A 10,414-nucleotide genomic window follows, 5' to 3' on the forward strand; every position below is an offset into this window, starting at 1 on the left:
GCTTGCTTTGTTTGTTTGACAAGCACTGCAACTACACGCATTGAGCTAAAAAAAATAGTATTTTAACTTTTAGCAGCCGTTCCACACCGAGCTGCGAATGCGAGCTGCAGGGCCAGCTCGGCGAGCTACAGGACGGGCGAGGCCGCATAGCGAGATCCCTAGTTTATAATAAAGCACCAAAATTATGATTTGTTTTATTATGATTTTGCTGCCGGGGCAAACTCCAGCTTTAGAGCTTATATAAGAATTGTCTTGGCTGAACATCATTGCAATCAAAGTTAGGAAATCCCCCCTTTTTTATTTTTTTTTACTTTGTTTATGCATAAAAAAGCAAATGTACATGCGAGGCTGGGCGAGCTGCGTCTCAAGGGCTAAACCGAGGCACAGCAGAAATGAGGGCTGCCAGTTCAGCAGGGCAGCCAGCGAGGGACACGGGGTCAGCGTCATGGGGAGCCATTCACGGGCCATGCCCCCCAAATATAGCTGCTGCACAGGCTAGCGGTGAGTCGGGCCGGGCATTTTGAGCAGGTAGAGCAGTGGTTCTTCTCAAACGTTTTCAGGCCAAGGCTCTCTCCTTACAGTAACATTTTAAAAGTGAGAAGAATTCACATAGTCTGGAAATGATCTGGTTATTGTCCACAAGATGGAGCCACTGTCTAGTAGATTGTGGGATGAGCTATCTGGTCAACGGCTGTTGATCTGCATTCAGCCAGTTTTATCAAGAAATCACACTATCAATCAGCAATTTAGTGACCTTCAGTAGCTTATAATGGCCGTGGCATGGCTCAGCTCAGGCCTTATTAAGTGTTATAAGTATTCGGTACATTGACTTTTCATTCACGAGTGTGAGACAGAGGATTTTTTTTTTTACACAAGTGTGTCAATTTGTATTTGCACACTATCAGTATCAGTAGCATGCATTCAAAAAGTATTCAGCCACATTGAGTTTCTCAGCATCATCTGGGGTTGCAGCCTGATGTCAAAATGGATTACATTTGTCATTTGATTATTGTGTTTTCCTTCAAATGTATTGAAAATTACATTAATGATTAAGAGAGAGAGAGAGAGAGAGAGAGAGAGGGGGGGGGGGGGGGGGGGTCCGGGGACCCCCAGGGGTCCTTGATGGGGTCCCAAGGGGTCCCCGGCAAAGGGGGGGATACCAGTAATCTATTTTCAATCCCATCCATAAGTAGTGTTTGCTCATGGGTTTCATACACTTTCTGTAATAAAACATCTAAAAGCAAAAATATTATCAGATGGGGGACCCTGGGACATTTTTTTTTTTATAAATGTGTTTATTGATTAAAAAAACAAAGGAAGAAAAACATAAGAACCACAAACATCTACAAAAAACACACAAAATACAAAATAAACAAACAACAGATTCACTCAAAACATAACCCCAAATTGTCTAATTTGGGTCCGTTTAGGGGCCCTTGATGTGAAAAACTTTGAGCATTGAAAGTCCCTGCATGTTATTCCCGTTACTAGACTACGGTGGTTTCATTCTTCAGAACCTGATATGGAAAATATATATATTTACCACACTCACAGGTACACTCACAGAGAGAGCTGTTAGCCGCAAGCAAACAAAATGCAAGTTAATTTTCCATCTGACGGCTTTGTGCAGCACGCATAGGGGGACTATGAGACAAAGACTCCCACCTCCCCGTGACCACAACAGGAAATGTTTTGCAACAAGTGCCGGCTTACGGAGGCAATCACCACATAATCACCTGAATATCAGTATTTACAGCTCACAATGTATAGTCACAGTGAACAGCATGTTAGAAAAACACTTAGGCTATCTGACAATAATTTTGGACTATGCTTAAGTCACTTCTAACAACTGAATGACCCCATTGCATGTATAATATTGCATTTCTTTTGCACTTATGGGAGAGAGAACAATTACAAAGTTACAATTCCAAGTTGCAAATTATTAGTTGCATTATTCTAGGCCTAAAGGCCTAGCCGCATGGTTTGAGTCAGTGGTTCTGACAGGGAAAACAACATTTTGGGGTCTTGGTAAACCATGACTTACTTACATCAGGGGTGGGCAGCTGGCGGGCCGCATGCGGCCCCCGTCCTCACTCAGTGTGGCCCCTGGGTCAACTTCATTTGATTTATTTTTTATTTTTTGTACAAGGCGGACGTTTTTGGTTAGGTTACAGTAGGTTAGACCACCAAAATCTGTGTTTTTATTTTACTGTCCAACCCATGGCGCTAATGGCGTTAGTATTGTCCATCCACATACTGTTTAACGTTAGCATTTAGTTGGCACTTAGTTAGCACTTCAGGCTGCAACTTGAATGACCTCTGTCTTCTATATAAGAAGAGGGTTCTTAGGAAGGCTCAGGGTGTCATACGTGACTCTCAGCACCCTCTTTACCCTGAGTTTTCCTTCCTTCCTTCTGGGCGCAGGTATAGGATGCCCCGCTGTTACAGGAACAGATACAGCCATTCTTTTGTTCCTGAGGCTATTCGCTGTCTGAACTGTTGAATCGAATAGTAGCCTACTTCATGCCCCTTTTACTGTTTAAACTTCCATGGTTTCCTGTCCTTTTAAATGTACTATGTTTTAAGACATCCCTACTTTTTACTGTTTTATGTCTTGTATGTTTTTCAATTAATTTTTTTGTTATGCTGCATATGAATTGCCCCAGGGGGGATAAATAAAGATTTACTCTACTCTTACTCTACTCTTTGAGCTAACGCTATTGTAACAAACTATATCCAGGATGCACATTGCACATGCAACATTTACTAACCTGACTAACCCTAACCCTAATCTGATTAATATGACATATTTGGGTGATATGGACAATAATGCAGAGCTTTACTGCTAAAGGCACTATAGATAAACAGAGGAACAGAGCCATGTTGACACCTTCTAAACTAATGTTTAGGTCATTATCACAGCAGGGCAGTAATGTAAAGTTAGTGACATCAGCGTCATGTATCAGGCTCTGTCTCAGGGGCCCATGTGCCTGGTTGACCCGACATATAAGATGACAAATAATATGAGAAACCTTTGGGGACGTTGAGTCATTGCAGCACTCAATACTAACACAATCCAGAAAAGAGAATCACTTAGCCCCGGCTAAGTGTAGTGCAGTGTGAAAAGCCCTAAAACAGTACAAAACAAAATAAATGAATGTAAATGTACTGAGGCCGGGTTTAAGGTGCTTTGGGGTCCACTGGTTCGACTGGTGTGAAGGTCTACCTCACCGGAGAGTACACAACATCTGGATCTGATGGAGAGTCTGAACACACACACACACACACACACACACACACACAACACGCACACAAATAAATCACATTGTTCTCTCTGCAGTGTTTCTAGGCTATGTATGAAAAAATTCTATAAACTACCTTTGGTGATGATACTGGATTCTATGTATTTAGGCCTATACAATCAGCTTTTTGAGAAGTAATGTGATGTAAGTAATAAGGTGTTATTGGTGGAAACACATGGTTGGGTGCAGACTAGTGATATAAATGTAAAGTTTCTATAATGAGGAGGAGAGCTAACATTACCTCTCTTGCTGAATGGATTGCTGCCTGGTTTAATGGTGATTTGTCCATAAGTGATGTCTCCTGCCACTGCTGAGTAGACTGGATCTGGAACACGGTCTGCAAAATACATGACAGTAATAAAATATTACTCCTACTAATAAGGTCTGTGGTTAACAAAAGTTTATGGGAACGTGAATTTGGGTTCAGCAGGATAATCTTCATGAACGTTAATCACTTGTATGCCTTTTGAAGCATTTTATTAAAAAAACTACGTTCCAAAAGTAATAAAAGTTATTCACGTTTGTGAAGATTATCCTGCTGAACCCAAATTCGCGTTCCCATGAAAACACATATTGAGGACACAAAATCCACTGAGTTTTGTCGCAATTAGTGAAATTAGTGAGAGGTTGACCCACATTATTACTGGACTAAACGAGAACTGTGTACAATGTAAGGTCTGTGTCTTACCTTTGAGCTTTCTGTGGATGGCCCACCCACCAACCATTACAACCATTACAACCAGACCACAGACTGATATCAGGGACCACATCAGCAGGCGGGCAGGAGAGGAGCGAGGAGGAGTAGCTGCGGTAACTGGAGCAACTGTCAGTGTGGCGTTTGCTGAAAACAACAAGAAATAAGAAGTAGAAAATGTGCTCAGTAGAGCACAGACCTCTAACAAGGCCGACAACAGACCACAAGGGAGCACCTTTGGTGATATGCCACGGCCATCACCACACACCTTTTGGCCAATCGTCAGGAAAAGTTCATCAGGTCTTTGTTCACTATAACCAACCTTCACCAAGTTTTGTGCAAATCCATGCCCAACTTTAGACGCTAGACCCCATGGGTTTCCTTGCTAGAATGCCCGCCTCCCGTGTCAGAGGTTCCAAGTTCAATCCCCTATTGCGGGTGGCTACACAATGCAGGTTACATCAGCTCTGCACAAATCCACATGCAGGAATTGATGTAAGTGATGTCTTAGACTAATTTCAAGCATGAAGACTAGATGCAGCCAATGCCCAGTTTCAGGTTATATCACCCCAATCATTGCTATGCACACCCCCTTTCATTCACACCTCTCTCCCCGTCCATTCACAGTCACCCACGCATTCCCTCTCTGGTAATAGCCTATCAGCTCAAGCCATTTATTTCCCTCGCTTTTCCAATAGCCAATCAGCTCTAGCCACTTCTTTCCCTTGCTTTTCCGCTATAAGCCAATCACCAGTGATTCCCAAACTGTGGGCCGCAGCCCACTAGTGGGCCGTGGAGGTACTGCAGGTGGGCTGCGAGTGGTCTGCCAACACTCCCGATTTTCACGGGTAATCAAATGGCTGTAGGGTCATTTTTAAAGCTGAAGAAACTAGAAGGGGGACCGCCTTCCATTCCGAAACACCACCGTTCCGACACCCCCCCACTCCGAAATTGAAATTGATTAAACCCCCCCACTCCGAAATTGATTTTCAAGTCCATATTTCTCCGAGTTTCCTGCATTCCTGCAGCTTGAAATAAACGTTTCAACATTTCATACGTTTAACGTTTCATAGCAGTAAACACGAGCCTGCTGCATTCAGATAGATACAGGAATGTGAACGTTGGATACATCCTAAAATCAGCTGTGGATCACAGACATCTTTGCACTCTGTGTTGTTCAGAATCGCGCGAGCCGCTGCTCAGGGACTGGGCACAGCTGTCCCGCTTGCTTTCTCCCCCACTCCGCAAAGAAATAGGCTACACCTTGACAACGCACACTCTAGTTAAACGCGTATCGGGCCCGGAGCAATGTTTTTATTTTTATTTTTTGGCAGACAGACTTTCCACTCTGCTGGTCTAATTGTTCATTTATGTTGTCTTGCCACACAGTTTGTTAAGTTTGTCAAATGCGTAATCCAAGAGCGCAAAAATCTGTTCCACAGCAGCATATTCAACTGATTATTTATATCTCCTGACACGCCGACAGGATCTAATCATAAATGATGTTTTCTACACATCTAAAGGTGAGCTGTTACACACGCCCACATTCATACCGTGAAAAGTGTTTGAAAAAAATTAATTGTAACTTTGAGTCAAATGCTCACAGTTGAATAAGGTTCATTGAGTCATATTAGCAAGATGAGGACGTTCTTATTTGTGAATGCCAGTCGGGTTGAACTGATTTTGTTTTATGAAAATCTGAGGAAATTTAGCTTCCCCATTTCCGATGGTCTAGCACCGCCTATGCATATTTTCAATAAAAAACAATTAGTGGCAGTGTTTGATGCAGGAAACTCTGAGAAATATGGACTTGAATATCAATTTCGGAGTGGGGGTTTTCGAAATGGAGGGGATGTCCCCATTCGGAATAGCGGTGCCTTTAAAAAAATGGGAAAACCCCTCCATTACGAAGAATGGAGGTCGATCTTCAGAGTGGGGGGGTTTCGAAAAGGCAGGGTGTAATCAACTAGAAGACCTAAGGCATCCATTGCTACCAAAACCCCTGCTTCATAGAGTACCACAGGGATGATGTTTCTTTGTAGGCTTAACCAGAAATCGCCACCATTTTGGTTCATCAGGGAATCTATGCTCTCCTGTATCCACATTACAACATGACAGGTGACAGGCAGCAGTGGCTGATCTGCAGCAGCGGTGATGTGGACTGGAGAAGACAGATGGCAGCAGGTCGGGGAATCAGAATCAGAATCAGAATCAGAAAGACTTTAATGATCCCCGGGGGGAAATTGGGACAGGTTACAGTAGCTCGCACTCAGAACACAACATAGCATAAAATAAACAGTAGTAAAATGCGATAAGTAAGCAAAATAAAGCAAAAATAAAGTAGAGTAAGTATAAAGTAAGCAAAAATAAGTAGAGTAAGTGATGTACATTACGTGTCAAATTGCAGTTATTGCACAGTGTACTTGAGTATTAAGTACTCGCATTCACCTCGTCAAGGTGGCTGTGGTGCGCCGTGGCCAGGTGCCACAGCCCCGTCCCCCAGGGGGAGGGAGCAGAGAGGGGCCAGGTGCCACAGCCCCGTCCCCCAGGGGGAGAGGGGCCAGGTGCCACAGCCCTGTCCCCCAGGGAGAGGGAGCAGAGAGGGGCTCAGTGAGTGGAGCGAACACCACGTCTCTCCAGCTGCCTCTCCGCTCAGACTGCCCCCAAACACAAACACACACGGGGTCAAACAGCTCGGAAAAAGCTTTTGACTGATGCGAAAAACGCAAAAAAAATTAGCCTGTTCCAAAAACTTTAAAGACGGCTGAAGGTTTCGGGGTCAGTGTCAGGGCCGGTTCCAGAACAAGATGACATGGGGTGCATCCTAGATAGGAAGGGGTGCAGATGCCCGGCCGAAGGCCGAAAAATTTGACATGTTATTTTACTAAAAATAATGCATTTGACCATCATTTCAAGTAGAATGATAGCACCCAAGCAAGAATATTTCAAGTGTTTCAAGTGCTTTATTGAAATATTTGGACCATATAATGATAATACAATTATCTCAACCTTAAAAGGTTACATATAGGTGCCAAAAAGCCATAAAATCACATCAAAGAACAAAGAAAAACAACAACTATAATTCAAGTTTAAACAGTAAGTGTGCAGCTGTAGCATTTATTTAAAAAAAAAAAAGATTTTTTATTTTTATTTTTTTACTTTTCAACTGAGCATGCAGACAATTAAAATAAGGGTGCAATGCATGCTTTTGCACCCCCGTAGAACCGGGCCTGGTGTGTAAACGTGATTGATACATGAGATATTTATTTTTAAACGTGCGACGATTTCAGACGGAAAATACGGACTTAGTGTGCAAAGGCCTTAACTCTGATATCCTCACCTGTCACAGCCAGCCAGCTGAGTGGAGACTCTCCATGACCAGAGATTAAACACTTGTAGACGCCTTCATCAGACTTGGAAACATTGTGGATGGTCATCTGTCTTGTAGACTCGGTCGTGATGAAGGAGCCACCTTTATAGAAATCAGCTGGGTGGGTGGAGGCGATGTCGGTTGTACAATTTAGAGTCACAGAAGCTCCCTCCATCACAGGAAGGACAGGACTCTGTAGGATCACAGCTGAACACAGAGACAAACTGCATGATTTAATCCATTTACAGACAACTCCATCAATACTCTTGCTGGTGGATGGAAAGTAGTATTTTCATTCATTTTCACATTTGTTTTTTAAAACCAATCCTTTTTCACATCGACATGAAAAACAATAGTAACTAGAGGTCACTCAGTAGAGTGCATGCACCTGCGCCACATCACACTCCCATTGCCACAGCACCTTTTGGCCAATGGGTATGGGAAGTTATTAGTCACTTCTAAGTTGGCCCTTGACCAACCTTTATGCCAGGTTCCATGCAAATCTGTTAGTTAGGCGCCTTTCTGTGATTGGACACACCTATTGCCACACCCCCTATATCTACTTATCTACAAAGTTTTGTGGCGTTACGTGAATCCGTGTAGAAGTTACTGTAAGCGCGTTTTTGTGATTGGCCACAGCCATTGTCACGCTCCCTGTGTGGCCATCCAAAGTGAATCACTTCTAAGTTGGCCCATGACCAACCTTTCTGCCAAGTTTTGTGCAAATCCGTTTTTGAATATCCTGCTGACAGACAGACACAAACACAGACAAGCAGGGGCAAAAACATAACCTCCAGCCAACTCCGTGGCGGAGGTAATAATAACTGTCACAATCATAACTGCTCTCTGGTATTCAGATAGATAGATATTGATCATTAACATGCAGTTATTTAGTTATTCATAAGTAGATGTTTTTTCTTACCAGTGAGAGTGATGTTGACGGTGTTGCTCTTTGCTCCTTCTTTAGACTGGCACCAGTAAACTCCACTGTCCCATAGTACTGTATGTCTGATGTAGCAAGAAGAACCATTTGATTGTCCCCACTCATCTCCACACTCAGACGTCTGTCCTATGGTCGTCGTCGTCGTGGTCGTGGTCGTGGTCGTCCTCCACACCGTCCATCCAGCAGTGATGTCGTCCTCACAGCTCAGAGAGACAGGCTGTCCTTTAAACAACCAAGATCCACTGGGACTCACAGTCAGAAGAGCTGGGAAGGGGGGGGGCTTAAATTATTATTTTTTTAGACTTAAATTACCCTTTGAGTGTTGCAAAGAAAGTCCAGCAGACTGCCCCGATCTGCTCAGTGTTACGACTGCAAGTTATGCACATGACAGCACAGTGGTTCAGTGGACTGTTGCCTCATAGCAAGAAGGCCCTGGGTTCAAACCCCAGTCTATCCCAGGTCCTTTCTGTGTATGTGTGTGTGTGTGTGTGTGTGTGTGTGTGTGTGTGTGTGTGTGTGTGTGTGTGTGTGTGTGTGTGTGTGTGTGTGTGTGTGTGTGTGTGTGTGTGTGTGTGTGTGTGTGTGTGTGTGCTCCAGTCCAAACTCCTCCATCTGTAGTAACTGTAGGCAAGGCAAGGCAGCAACTGCTTTCAAACGCAACTCGTTGCTCAGACAAGCCGATATTGGCACCGCGTCATGTAAAATTCATTGCAGACTTTTAAACTTTTGTAATACCAGTATTTTAATTTTAGTGCATGTCCCCAGATGGCATATTGTGTTTTCCTGGATGGAAGACAATTTTACAAATTCTCAGACTAAGTAAAGCCTGTGTTTTTTGTTTGTTTGTTTGTTTGTTTGTTTGTTTGTTTGCCAACTGAGGATGCATTGGATCACTGACTAGCCAGTCAGAATGTGTGTAGTTTAGTACAGAGCAGTTCAAAACAGTTAGGAAATGTGCGGCCCGTATATATGTTAAGGTATCGTGTGACATAAAGCACAAACCCCATCTCACCCTGTAAGGATTAGTTGTACTTGTCTCTTCCAAAACACTCTATCAGAGTCACAGGGATAACAGTTTTGAACAGTCAGGTGAAGTGTACCAACCTTGTGTGGGTCTGCAGCACAGCATGGTCAGCACTGAAGAGAAACGAGACTCCGGTTACTTTGAGGTTTTGCAGTCAGAGAATTTGACTAAGAAACAAAGACCCAGAGACCCAGGATGTTGTGCAGCATGGATCCATTTGTATTATCTTCCCTCCTAAAGATGGTTGTGGTTTGATATGTTTGCCTTTGATAAATGTGACTGATCTAATCCTCTGTGATGTGAGAAACAGCACTGACCCTAGTATGGGGCTGTGTCTTTAGGCAGTCATTCAATGAGAACAAAATACACTGAACAAATTGATACAAAATGTTTTTCTGTTACCATTGGGCATGTTAAATAACATTATTAAATAACATGTTAAATAACATTATTAAATAACATGTTAAATAACATTATTAAATAACATGTTAAATAACATTAAAAGTCTATAGGAAAATAAAAATTCCGGAAAGGGGTCATTTACAAGATGGCGTCCGAGATATCTCAATTAGTATTCAACCTATAAATGTGTTTTTGGTGTCTAGGTTTTATGGCTCAAGGAATAAAACTGAACCTGTGAAATTACCATCAGTTAATTATTTGTTGACAAATCCAAGATGGCCTCCCAAATTCCGGTGAATAGGGTAAAAAAATATTTAAAAGAATGTACACACACACACACACACACACACACACACACACACACACACACAGCAATAAATGGTTCACGGTCAACTCCGCAAAAGGCACTTTTACAACACTATTTTAAAGCATCTATCTATCTATCTATCTATCTATCTATTCTATCTATCTATCTATCTATCTATCTATCTATCTATCTATCTATATATCTATAGTTTACTTTCTAAAACATGTATCACAACTCATAACAAGGTTTAAAAAGTAATTTAAGTGGTGGACATAATGTATTATAATAATAATAATAATAATAACTTTAATTTATATAGCGCCTTTCATAAAACCCAAGGTCGCTTCACAAGAGTGGGATCCAGATAGGGGA

The 10,414-nt window shown here is 42.5% G+C and overlaps 1 protein-coding gene across 1 annotated transcript in view; it reads left to right on the forward strand.

The window, feature by feature from the left end:
- LOC310789569 (alpha-N-acetylgalactosaminide alpha-2,6-sialyltransferase 1-like) overlaps nt 1–959 on the forward strand; it is an 18,658-nt gene extending 17,699 nt beyond the window's left edge. The window contains exon 9 of the mRNA XM_083651211.1: nt 1–959. This exon is cut by the window's left edge and continues 461 nt beyond it. The gene's annotated coding sequence lies outside the window, so the exon portion shown is untranslated.
- Nucleotides 960–10,414: the final 9,455 nt, after the last annotated feature.

This window comes from Poromitra crassiceps, assembly GCF_964638095.1.
Source record: "Poromitra crassiceps genome assembly, chromosome: 14".
NCBI lineage: Eukaryota > Metazoa > Chordata > Actinopteri > Beryciformes > Melamphaidae > Poromitra > Poromitra crassiceps.